Below are 13510 nucleotides of genomic sequence, written 5' to 3' on the forward strand. Positions count from 1 at the left end.
TGATTCAGGGATACTTGAAAAGGGAGTAGGTGAAAATAAAACTGATTGTATGCAGTTTTTTAAAAAAATAGATTGTCTGGTGTCCCAGCCCTTCCCTACCTCTCGAAGGAGCACATTTTCCTTCCTGTTCTACAGATTTCACAGTGGCAACAAAAATGTTTTGATCACATGAAGTAAAAATAATTACTACAGTTTTTGGAGTCCAGCATTTTCAGAGATGGTAAAGAGACATATTTAACAAAGCTGAAATGGACAAAGAAAATAATACTGAAAACCAGTTATAACACCACATTCTGTAAAAAAGACTTGTATAATAAATAACAAACATGGCCTGAGCTATCAAACCACAGCTACATGACCAAGAATACACTAACTGTTGTTTTCTTTGCTTTTTTCTTTGCTTTTTTATATTCTTCCTGTTGCCAACACCAATAATATTATACAAAAATGTTCTGCCATAATAAAATGAGATCCTTGCTGAAGGCTGGTTTCCAATTCCTTTGTTTGATGTAAATATCATGTAAATTCAATGTTGTCAGAAAATTTGTCATATTAAAGTCACAGTAAGATAATAGAATTGTGATTAGCTCACTATGTGAGCCATGAAAAAATTTAGACAGAAGATATCCTTTGTATATGGAATACACCATAATATTCAAAATTGATATTGAAAGGTATGAACTGGAGTGCAGTAATAAACTGGGAGGTCAAGTTTCTTTAGGCTCAGTTCAAATTTATATATTTTTTTAAATTAGGAATACTCCTTTATGCTCAGATACCCATAAATGCTTTTTGAGGAGATAAAGATATACAAGTTACTAGAGAAAGAAACATTTCAAACTGACCAAGGACTGAACTAATAACCCCGCAATTTCCTTATTTTAGGATATAGCTTCAGCAGCTTATGGAAAATTTCAGAAGCTGGAATCTGATCTAACTGCAATGGGTGGGAAAATGAAACAGCAATCTATTGGATCGCTGCTGTTACCGAGAGAAGCAGTCTAAGATATGGCTATATGAATGGACAAGAGGGAAAAAAGATCTTTAGGGACTGGGGGACATGCATTAATCATCCTGAGCAGCAGTATATTTTAAGCCATTGTTATCCTGATACACTCTAGAGATCCTTTAGGAAAATGTTTCCATGCAATTGTTACAAGTTCTATCAAATGCAGAGGGAGAAAGTTGCAGTATGAATTCACTCCAGCCACACTATAAAGAAGTGATGTGGAGACAGGAGACACTAGTTTGGAGTCTCAAGTATCTGTGATCACTTGAAGTCAAACATGAACAGGAAGAGAGTATCTTCCTTAATGAGCTTTATCCCATGAGTTTTATATGAGAAGAGTTATCAGAAGAAAAATAAACAAACACTGCAGACTTGCAAGGAAGCAAGCTAAATGATGAAAGCACCAGATTAATAAGTGTCACATGGACACATTGTAATAATTAGTTATTAAATGGTTCCTGGAGGCTCACAATTTTCATTCTACTCAACTTCATTATATCACTTTGTATATATAAAGTAATCTTCTGAGAGCCAGCTGACTTGTTGCACATTCTGACATGCTAGTGGACTGTTTATCACATCAAACACAATCATAAATAGATAAGTGAGGAGTCTGTAGCAATTTTTTTTTAGAAGGCAGATAAGTCAGTTTTGTTCTCAGCCACAATCCTATGCTTGTTAAGAAGATGAGACATTTCTGGCAAAACAGCATGGTTTATAAAGAATTCAGACTGTAGATGAGTTAGTGTTCCCTCTGGATGTCATTTGCAGGCCACACATTTTTCCCATACCTGAAAACACTAGTACATAGATATTACATAAAGCATATAAAAGGGACCTAATGTAGACATAGAAAATTCCAGAGGAGCCTCACATATTTTTGTGTCACCATGAATGTAATTATAGGAAGTTCTGATATGACATTTGCTGTTATATTCTGTTTCTTATTATGTTAAAAGTTCTCACACTTGCCTATAAGTAGCATGCTTGTACCATTCTAATAAAGGATACAAGGCATGGATTTTCTTCTTAATTTTCATGTATCTTGCACTGTTTTGCTAGCATTTACAGTAAAATTTCTTGTTGGTCTAGAAATTTATGTATATTAATGCATCACTCTCATGGTTTAACCCCAGCAGCTGCTTGCTCACTCCTCTCAGTGGGATGGGGAGAGAATTGGAAGAGTAAACGTGAGAAAACTTGTGGGTTGAGATAAAGACAGTTTAATAGGTAAAGCAAAAGCCGCACACACAAGCAAAGCAAAACAAGGAATTAATTCACTACTTCCTATGGGCAGGCAGGTGTTCAGCCATCTCCAAGAAAGCATGACTCCATCACGTGTAATAGCTACTTGGGAAGATAAATGCCATAATACCAAACATCCCCCCTTCCTCCCCCCAGCTTATATTCTCAGCATGACGTCATATGGTATGGAATATCCCTTTGGCTGGTTCAGGTTAGCTGTCCTGGCTGTGTCCCCTCCCAATTTCCCATGCCCCTCCAGCCCTCTCCAAGCTGAAAAGTCCTTGACATAGTATAAACATTACCCAGCAACAACCAAAAACATCAGCGTTCTGTCAGCATTGTTCTTACATCAAATCCAAAACACAGCACTGCACCAGCTACTAAGAAGAAAATTAACTCTATCTCAGCTGAAACCAGGACAATCCACCTGAGAGACTATTTGTTCCTTCTGTGCCTGTTAACACTACCTTGCAATATCATCAAATCAGGATTGTTCATTGCATTGGGTCTAGCTGAGCCACATAGCAGCCCTCATAGTGTTGTGCTTGTAGTGGTAGCTAGAAAGGCGGTGATAACACACCAGTGTTTTGGCTACTGCTGAGCAGTGCTCACACAGCATCAAGGCTGTCTCTCCAACATTCCCCCTTCTCGCCAGTAGGCTGTAGGTGGACAAGATCTTGGGAGTGGACATATCCAGGACAGCTGACCCAAAGTGACCAAAGGGATATTCCATACTATGTGACATCTGCTCAGCAATAAAAGCTAAGACAAAGCAGGAGGAAAGGGGTTGTGGGGCATTTGTTATTTATGACATTTGTCTTCTGGAGCAACCACTATGCTTACTGAAGCCCTGCTTCCTGGGAAGTGGCTGAGCATCACCTGCTGATGGGAAGTAGAGAATAACATCTTTTGGTTTTCCTTCACTTCTGCACATGTGACTTTTGCTATTGCTTCATTAAACTGCCTTTATCTTGATCCACAAGCGGGGTTTTTTCCATCTTATTTTCTCCCCCCCTTTTCTGCTGAGAAGGGGAGTGATAGAGCCAAGCATCCAGCCAAAGTGTTACCATGTAATATAGTCAGTTTTAGCTTTGTAACTATATTGTTTGTTTAAGTGTAATCACTATGGAGAGACGCTTACCAACCCTGGTTGTGTAATTTTATGCCAAGAGGGAAAGAATAATTTAAAACTTACAGTTTCTGAGGAGACTGTACAGTAGCTGAGGAGACTGTTGTATAGGTAATTAATGAACTTGGGCTCTCCTTGTACTTTCCATATAAGGGAAGTAAATGAAAGTTCGATGATCAATCAGCTGTAACTATAGGCTCAGCTATTGTTTGAGACCCCTTAGAAGACTCCAAGATACCGGTAAGGAGCATACACAATGCTTAATTAACATAGTACCACCTATTGAATGAATATGTATGATTTTTCTGAGAAATGTAATGCATAAACATAAGTGTGGACTATATAATTTTGTTTGAATTAAACATACAGCATGCACATTGGGTGGAGCAATCCTCGTGCATCCAGCACTGCAATAAAGGAATGACTGCTTCTTAATGCTACATCGGTGTTAAGGAGTTTTCTTAATACCAGTTTTGGTGACAAAGGTCAACCCACCATAGTCCTTTATGGCGCTCAACGTGGGGATCAAGACAACAGCAGTTTTATATTATGTGTGCTATAGCTATAGTAGTTATTAAGTGGCAAGCTCCTGTGTGGGTCACGGACTTTGTTGGCTGAACTGTTTATCTCTATTTTGCTAAGCTTGGGAATGTGTCAATAGAAATAACGGCTATGTGCTTTGCCCTGGCATTGATGGTCTTGCTGTGCTGGGGGAGCTATCTTGTGGGGAAGATGAGGGAATACAACTCCCTCTTCCCATCCAGGATTGATGTAGATGGTTTTGTTATGCAGGCTCACCCTTATGTGAGCTGTTTAATACTGTTAATTAATTCTGTTGGCATATTATGGGTTTTGTGGAATTTGGTCTCTTCCTGGTGTAAGACAAGACAACTTTTGAGTGAGGCAATACTGAAATGTGCCCTGAGGTGGCCGGTCCCAGGGTGGCAGGGTGTGTGGAAGGATTTGGGCAGATTCCTAGGACAGTTATCACCTCCCATAGACTGGAACTTTACACCTGAACAGGCAAGCAACCCTGGCACACTGACACATCACCTGATAGAAGGGTGCCTTGCCTACCCCAATGAAAACCAGCAGCTTCTAGCACTGTCCTGGGGCCTGGCCTGGGCCTATTGAGTCACAGTTCAGTACTCTCAGAGGACTATGGTTAAGGCAGGGACCCAAACTGCATCTGAGGATACCATGATTGAGATAGGGACACAACCAACAACAACTAGAGTAATTGCCCCGGGACTGAAAAAGAAATGGTGGACAAGAAGAACAACAGGACCATATTGATTAATAAGGGAGCAGGAAGAAGAGGAAAGCTTTGATCAAGGGACTGGTCCTTTGACAAAGAAATTGGAGGAAGGAGTGAGAGAATTTAGACAAGAAGTAGAAACTACCCAGTCCTTGACCTCAAAAGAACTTCAAGACATGCGGAAAGATTACAGCCAGCAGCCAGGGTGAGTGGATTGCTGTCTGGCTGCTCTGATGCTGGGATAAGGGGTCTGACAGTCAGCAATTGGAAGGCAAGGAAGCCCAACAGCTGGGATCCCTTGCTAGAAACCAGGGAACTGAGAGAGGCATTGGAAAAAGAGACAGCAATATTCAGTCTCTGGAGATGGCTCTTCTCAAGAGTGAGGGTGAGATATCCATTCAAGGAAGATCTTGTGAATTACCAAGGAAAGTGGACTACCACTGAGGAAGGCATCCAGTACCTGAGAGAACTAGCGGTACTGGAAGTCATCTACAGTGATCTAGATGATGATGATGTCTCCAAAAATCTAGAGGATGTCCTGTGCACACAGGTCATGTGGAGGAAGGTGATTCAAAGTGCCCCAGCATCATATTCTAACAGCTTGGCAACGATGTATTGCCTGGATATGGATAAACCACCTGTCGAGATAGTGTCTTCTTGGCTCCAAAACTTTGAAGAAAATCTCTGTACTCCCTTATCCCTACGGGCAAGCACCTTGTCTGTCAGGGGCACCCCAAGAAATCAGTCTTCTCCTGCCCAGCCAGAGGGAAAGGGAGCCCCAAGTACATGCCACATGGTTCACTGTGGTTCTTCCTGAGTGACCAGGGGGAGGACATGAGGAAGTGGGATGGTGAACCCACCTTCAAGCTGGAAGCCCGTGTACATGAACTGAGAGGGAAGACAGCTGTTAAGAAGGGGTCACCCAAGAAGGCTGTCAGCATAGTGGCTGTAGAGACACAAGATGGCAATCAGTGTTCTCCCAAACAGAAGAACTGAAATCACCTCCCTTGATCCTGGTGAGGGGACTTCTGGTCTGGCACTGCAAGGGTCAGACAGTGAATACTCTGACCAGGAACAGGAATAGAGGGTCCCTGCCTTCGGCCAGGAGGAGGAAAGGGATGACCAGGTATACTGGACTGTGTGGATTCGATGGCCTGGCACATCAGACCCACAGAAGTATAAGGCTTTGGTAGACACTGGTGCACAGTGTACGCTGGTGCCATCAGGTTATAGGGGCACAGAACCCATCTGGATCTGTGGAGTGATGGGGGATGCCAAGAATTGTCCGTATTGGAGCCTGAGGTGAGCTTAACAGGGGACAAGCGGGAAAAGCACCACATTGTGACCGGCCCAGAGGGCCCTTGTATCCTTGGCATAGACAACCTCAGGAGAGGGTACTTCAAGGACCCAAAGGGGTACCGATGGGCTTTTGGTGTAGCCACTGTGAATACAGAGAAGATCAAACAGCTATCATCTACCCTGCCTGGCCTCTCAGAAGATCCCTTCATTGTGGAACTGCTGCAAGTTGAAGAACAGCAGGTGCCAATTGCTACCAGGATGGTGCACCAGCAGCAATATTGCACAAACCGAGACTCCCTGGCTCCAATTGGTGAGATGATTCATCAACTGCAGAGCCGAGGAGTGATCAGCAAGACTTACTCACCATTTAATAATCCCATATGGCCAGCACAAAAGTCTGATGGAGGGTAGAGGTTAACAGTAGACTATCGTGGCCAGAACAAAGTCATCACCACTGAGTGCTGCTGTACCAGACATGTTAAAGCTCCGATATGAACTGGAGTCAAAGACAGCCCAGTGGTATGCTACAATTGACATTGCCAATGTGTTTTTCTCAATCCCTTTGGCAGCAGAGTGCAGGACACAGTTTGCTCTTATGTGGAGGAGTGTCCAATAGACCTGGAATCAATGTCCAATAGACCTGGAATCAATTTTCTATTTTTTTTTGTCATGGACTAATCCAAACCACACTGGAAAAGAGTGATGCCTCTGAACCTCTACAATACATTGATGACAACATCGTGTGGTGCAGCAAGGCCGAAGAAGTGTTTGAGAAGGAAAAAAAGAATAATTCAGATTCTTCTGAAAGCTGGTTTTGCTATGAAAAGAAGCAAGGTCAAGGGACCTGCACAGGAGATTCAGCTCTTGGGAATAAAATGGCAGGATGGACCTCATCATGTGCCTATGGATGTGACCAACAAGATAGCAACTATGTCTCCACCAGCTAACAAGAAGGAAACACAAGCTTTCCTAGGCCTTGTGGTGTTCTGAAGAATGCATACTCCAGGTTATAGTCAGCTTGTGAGCCCTCTCTATTGAGTTATCCGAAAGAAGAACTGTTTGGAGTGGGGTCCTGAGCAACAACAAGTCTTTGAGCACATCAAACAGGAAACGGCTCATGCGGTAGCTCTTGGGCCTGTCTGGACAGGACCATCTGCTCAGAATGTACTCTACACTGCAGCTGGGGAGCATGGTCTCACCTGGAGCCTCTGGCAGAAAACATCAGGAGAAACCCAAGGTGAACCATGAGGGTTTTGGAGCCGGGAGTATTGAGGATCAGAATCCCAATACACCTCAACTGAAAAAGAGATATTAGCAGCATATGAGGGGATTTGAGCTGCTTCAGAATTGTTGGTACAGAAGAACATCTCCTTTTGGCACCTCACTTGCCTGTGCTACACTGGATGTTCAAAGGAAACATTCCCTCTACACATCACGCAAATAGTGCTACATGGAGTAAGTGAGTAGCATCGATTACACAATGAGCTCAACTGGGGAAACCCAACCGCTCAGGAAGTTTGGAAGAACTCATGGATGGGCCAGAAGGCAGAGATTTTGCATAATTACCTGAGGAAGTGGCTCATGCCTAAGAGGCACCATCATATAATGAGTTATCAGAAGATAAAAGGCATTATGCTTTGTTTACTGATGGATCCTGTTGTGTGGTAGGAAACCATTGAAAGTTGAAAGCTGCTGTGTGGAGTCCCACACAACAAGTCATTGAAGCCACTGAATGAGAAGGGGAGTGAAGTCAGTTTGCAGAAGTGAAAGCCATCCAACTAGCCCTAGACATTGCTGAATAAGAAATGTGTCCAGTACTCTATATCTATATAGACTCTTGGATGGTGGCTAATGCCCCATGGGGGTGGCTACAACAATGGAAGAAGACCAATTGGCAGCGCAGGGGCAAACCCACCTGGGCTGCTGCATTGTGGCAGAACATCACTGCCCAGGTAAAAAACATGGGTTTAAAGGTATGTCATGTAGATGCTCATATGCCCAAAGCTGTGCCGCTGAAGAACATTGACGCAATGAACAGGTAGACAAGGCTGCCAATATTGAAATATCTCAGGTTGTTGCAGATTGTCTTAAAGTTTTTCTGAATTTCTATATTTTGTGTTTGTTTGTGAAACAGCTTTAGGAACATCCTGATTTTTAAAGAGTTAACCTCCATGTTAGCATTATGTTAGCACTTATTAACCAATGATGTATGAGTTGCTATGCTGCTTGTTATCCGAGACTGTGTTACTTGAAGTCCCTATTCTATAGACCATAATAACCTTAGTCCTTACTCTTTAGACCATAACCAGAGCACCTAGGTTCTATTCTGCATAGGATGAGTTATTGGACAACTTGGCAAGGCAGATATCCAGCCTTCCAACTTGGCAACAAAACTTACTTTTAAGGTGTCCTGAAGTGAACTACCTTCATTATAATACTAAAAAACACACCCACAGGTCAAGAAGACCCTTGCCCAGGTGAAGACCCTTCCTCTGCACAAGCGTAGTAACAGAAGAGGATGACAAAGCAGATATTATAATTATATGCAAATTACTAACCAATCATTGTAACTGGTAGTGTATGACCTTGTAATTTTTGTGTATAAATGTAATGGTGAAATTTGCATAGTTGTGCTTGATTTGTGGAGATTCCACTGAGCACCCAGCGCTGCAAATAAAGGAGTGCCTTCTTCTTAGTACTACATTGGTGTTAAGAGGTTTGATTTCCGATTTCGGTGACAAGGTGGACCTGGACTGGGAGTGTAAGAATGAGCTATTTGTAGCTCAATGGGCCCATGAAACATCAGGACACCTAGGGAGAGATGCAACATACAGATGGGCTCGTGATCGAGGGGTGGACTTGACCATGGACACCATCACACAGGTCATTCATGAATGTGAAACATGCACTGCAGTCAAGCGAGCCACATGAGTAAAATCTCCCTGGAATAGAGGGTGGTGGCTGGAGTTTTGATATGGTGAGTCCTGGCAAATTGACTATATTGGACCACTGCCATGAACACGCCAAGGCAAGTGCTATATACTCACCATGGTGGAAACAGCTACTGGGTGGCTAGAAACATACCCTGTAAACCATGCCACTGCCCAAAACACCATCTTAGGCCTTGAAAGATAAATTTTGTGGCAGCATGGTACTCCAGAAAGAATTGAATCAGACAATGGGACTCATTTCCGAAATAACCTTATAAACTCCTGGGCAAAGAAACATGGCATCGAATGGGTGTATCACATCCCCTATTACCCACAAGCCTCTGGAAAGACTGAGAGACATAATTGACTGTTAAAGACTACGTTGAGAGCCTTGGGCAATGGGGCATGGAAGCATTGGGATACAAATTTAGCAGAAGCCACTTGGCTGGTTAACACCAGAGTATCTGCTAACAGCCCTGGTCCTGCCCAACAAAACCCCTACATACTGTGGGAGGAGATAATGTCCCTGTAGTGCACATAGGGAAGTGGCTGGTGAAGGCAATGTGGATTGCTCCTCCCATGGGAAAAGGCAAACCTGTTTGTGGGATTGTCTTTGCTCAATGACCTGAGTGTACTTGGTGGGTAATGTGGAAGGACAGGGAGACCGGGTTGTCCTGGTTTCAGCTGGGATAGAGTTCATTTGCTTTATAGTAGCTGATTCAGTGCTGTGTTTTGGATTTGGTGTGAGAACCATGTTGATAACCACACTGATGTTTTTAGTTGTTGCTGGGTAATGTTTATACTAAGTCAAGGACTTTTCACTTTCTCCTGCCCTGCCAGCATGAAGGCTGGAGGGGCACAAGAAACTGGGAGGGGATACAGCCAGGACAGCTGATCCGAACTAGCCAAAGGGATCATGCTCAGTATATAAACTGGGGGGAGTTGGCCAGGGGGGAATAGCTGCTGGGGGAGTGGCTGGGCACTGGTCAGCAGGTGGTGAGCAATTGTATTATGCATCACTTGGGGTTTTTGTTTGGATTTTGTTTTTTTGTTCCCTTTAAGTTTTGTTTATCTTTCTTTTTGTTATCTCCCTTTTCATTACAATTATTATTATTACAATTACAATTATTATTTCTATTATTATTATTATTATTATATTTTGCTTTATTTCAATTATTAAACTGTACTTATCTCAACCCATGGGTTTTACCTTTTTTCCGATTCTCCTCCTCATCCCACTGGGGGTGGGGGGGAGAAGAGAGCAGCTGCATGGTACTTAGTTGCTGGCTGGCGTTAGACCATGACACATGTATGTTGTTAGGTACACGTGATGTTGATGCGTATATTTGGGACTGGTTAAATGTGTACTTTTAATTCATGGATCAACCCTTGACAGTTGATTATTTTACTTTTGCTCTCCTCCAAAATCACTCTAGTGTTTCTAAATCATTAATGAGAACAGAGCCCAGAGAAAGGAACACTGTTCTGCTACAATGGTTCTCATCACATTTTATCATCTTTTCATCTCTTTTATATGATATAGTATTATGCTTTAGTACAGGGGTCCTTAAACTTTTTAAATAGGGGGCCGGCGCGCGGATGAAGTGGCAGGAAGTCATCTGCGGCTGCTTGGTTTCCGCCCCCAACCCCCGGCGGAGGGGGGGGGGGGGGCGGGGGCGTTCTGTAAATACCGGAGGCCGGATTGAGGATCTTGGGGGGCCGTATCCGGCCCGCGGGCCGTAGTTTGAGGACCCCTGCTTTAGTATTTTCTGATTGATATACATACCATTACCATCCTAGCTTTCAGGGCCACATAACACAAATCCTGTGGAAATCAATGCATTATATTCTCAGTGTATTTATATACTATACAGAATTTTCAGAGGTCCAAATTGTTAGAAAGAGACAGAGGTTTAATGTCATGTCTCAGAAATGTAGATATAATGGATGCTGACTCTGGCACGTAGAGATATCAAGATAAGTTTAGGTTTTTACATGTGTAAATTATTTAGATGCCTCATTCAGCCATTTGCACGTCCAAGAATCTGAATAGTATGGAAAAGTATAATAGCTATCAGACATTTTAAATTGTGTATATATTTGGGGGTGGGTGGTGGGGGAGAGAGAGGAGGAAAAATGGACCATGGCACCTGAATGTCAATAGTATTAGATGCACATGTAGTTTCCCCAGAACCTCTTGGTCTGATGCAGGTTTTCTCAGATCAGATCTCTCAGATGTAGCAAAGGCAAGAAAGATGCTTACAGGAGATGAAAACCCACAGAAAATCATAGCAGAATTGCAGGTCCTGCATTTGGTCTTGTAATCTTGTGGAGCTCCATAGTGTTTAAAAAAGAGAGATGAGGAGGAGGAATTACCACAACTCTTCTTCATACATTAGGATTGGCATGCAGATAATAGCTGGCAGAATCATAAAAAGTGTAGATGCATTCCTGCAGTATTTGGAGTTATAAGAGTAAATGTCTTCTGCTGCTTTCTCTTTCAAGCAAATAAACACTATGCTTTTACTTTGAGCTTTTGCTCATAATTCACCCAGCCTTTTTAGAGCTGACATAGAATAAATAATAGTTTAAGACCTGGCTGCCTTCTTTTTCTACATGAGTAAGTTCTCTGTAACTCCAGTAATATTGACTCACATATCACTATTGTGTCACAAGAGACTTAGCCTTAGAATGTAGAACTATGTGGCATGAGTGAACAGTAAAGATTATGTCCTGGCAATACTACTCAGTTTGAGTAAATCCCTTATTCCACTCATTAAAAAGTTCCCTTGAATAAGGAAAGTAGAATCTGACACTAAGTTAAAGACCTCAGGATTTGGCCTAGTATTTTTAACTTTAAACTTGGCATTCTGAAATGTAACAATATGTGCTACTCATTCTCATGCAATAAATACTAAAAAATATTTTGCTGTATTCTTGTAGTTACCAAGCTTATATTGTGCAATAAACTGTAAAAGTATTTTAAAAACAATATGGTGTTAATAAAGGCCATATTTTAATTATATTCTCTGTGGGTTTTCTGCTAAATTAAATGTACATCACCTATTTTCAAAAGCATATTTGTATACTAGCAAGTAGAAAAGATTTTTAGAATTTGGTATTTTAATATAACTTCAGAAATGTGTTTATGGTGCAATTGTACATTTCTGTTAAGTTCTACAGAAAATGAACACTATGTATTCTCATGAACCACTCACATTGACATAAGGGCCATCGTGAAAACATACAAAATAGTAAGAGAAGATAAATCAGGTATTGCCATTTACCCATCTCCTATTCATGAATGAGGGAATATTTGGCTATATAGAATAATGCTAATAAGATTTAAATATATCACTATCCTGTGCAATACATAAGCTTTACTGAAGGCAGAAGTTTCAAGATATTCAGAAAAGCATATCTATATTCAATTTTTATATCTACAAAGATATAGATGCTGATTAAACATGAAAATATATTACTGTATATATAAATAATGAAGTTAGGCAGATTTAAAAGAGGGACTGACACACACTTCACAGTATCAATCAACCACTACCTGATGTCACTAGGAAAAAACTTACCTTGTTAATCAACAGTTATTTTCCATGGGCTTTCTTAAAATTTTCTGTAAAGCCATTCATACTAACAATTATCAGAGGCAAGATTCAGGATTAATCAAACTTATCTGGCATGATAATTCCTATGTTCCCATGAAAAATTATAATTTCTGTATTGATAAATCAATGGGGTTTCCAGTTTCCATATATGACTTTTCCTAACATTCTCATTTGAAAGCATACCCTAAAGACATTTTTTAGTCACTATAGTTCTAGTATGTACTTGCAATGACACCCTTCAACAAATTAACTACACCATTGCTTTTAAGTATTAATTGCTTAAAAGAAATACACAAAATAGTGGAAAATATGAGCTAAAAGGATAATAATCTTCTGTTATGACAAACAACAAGTAACAATAAATTGAAAAAAAACCCAAAACACAATAGATCTAGGCTTATACACATAGCAACACTGAGATTTTTAAGTCCTCTCCCTGAACACATTACATGTGATAAATAATATACAAAATATATAAAGAATTTTGTGCTTACTTACAGAAGATATTTAGCAAGCAAAAAGCCAGTAGCAATCACTGCTTGGTGTCCCATATCCCTGTCATTCAATGTATTTATTTATTTTTTCTAGCAATAATCTTATTTTCAGTAACACTGAGATGTCATCTATATTAATTACAAAATCTATATAGAGCCTGACTATGGGGTCTATTGTATCATTAAGGCATGAGAAAAGAATAACAGGCAATTTTTGAGAAAGGAATCTCTCTGTGTTATTAACTTTCAATGTCATAAATACAGCTCAACAATTAAAAGGCTCAAAAAATTCAAATTATACCAGTGATTTCTGTGCCAAGGTCCACCCAGAATGTAACTGTGAATCATCAGTGCCTGGAAAAATTATAGAATAAAATCCTGGCCTTGCTGACATCAGGGAGTTTTGCCATTGTCCTGGTTGCTGGACCAAACTTCAGAGCTATCAGAAGAGACTCAGACATTCCAAAAAATGAATTGACAAATTTCCTCTCACTCTAGTCAAGTATGAAATTAAAAATCACTAACT

This window comes from Falco biarmicus, chromosome W, assembly GCF_023638135.1.
Source record: "Falco biarmicus isolate bFalBia1 chromosome W, bFalBia1.pri, whole genome shotgun sequence".
Classification (NCBI taxonomy): domain Eukaryota; kingdom Metazoa; phylum Chordata; class Aves; order Falconiformes; family Falconidae; genus Falco; species Falco biarmicus.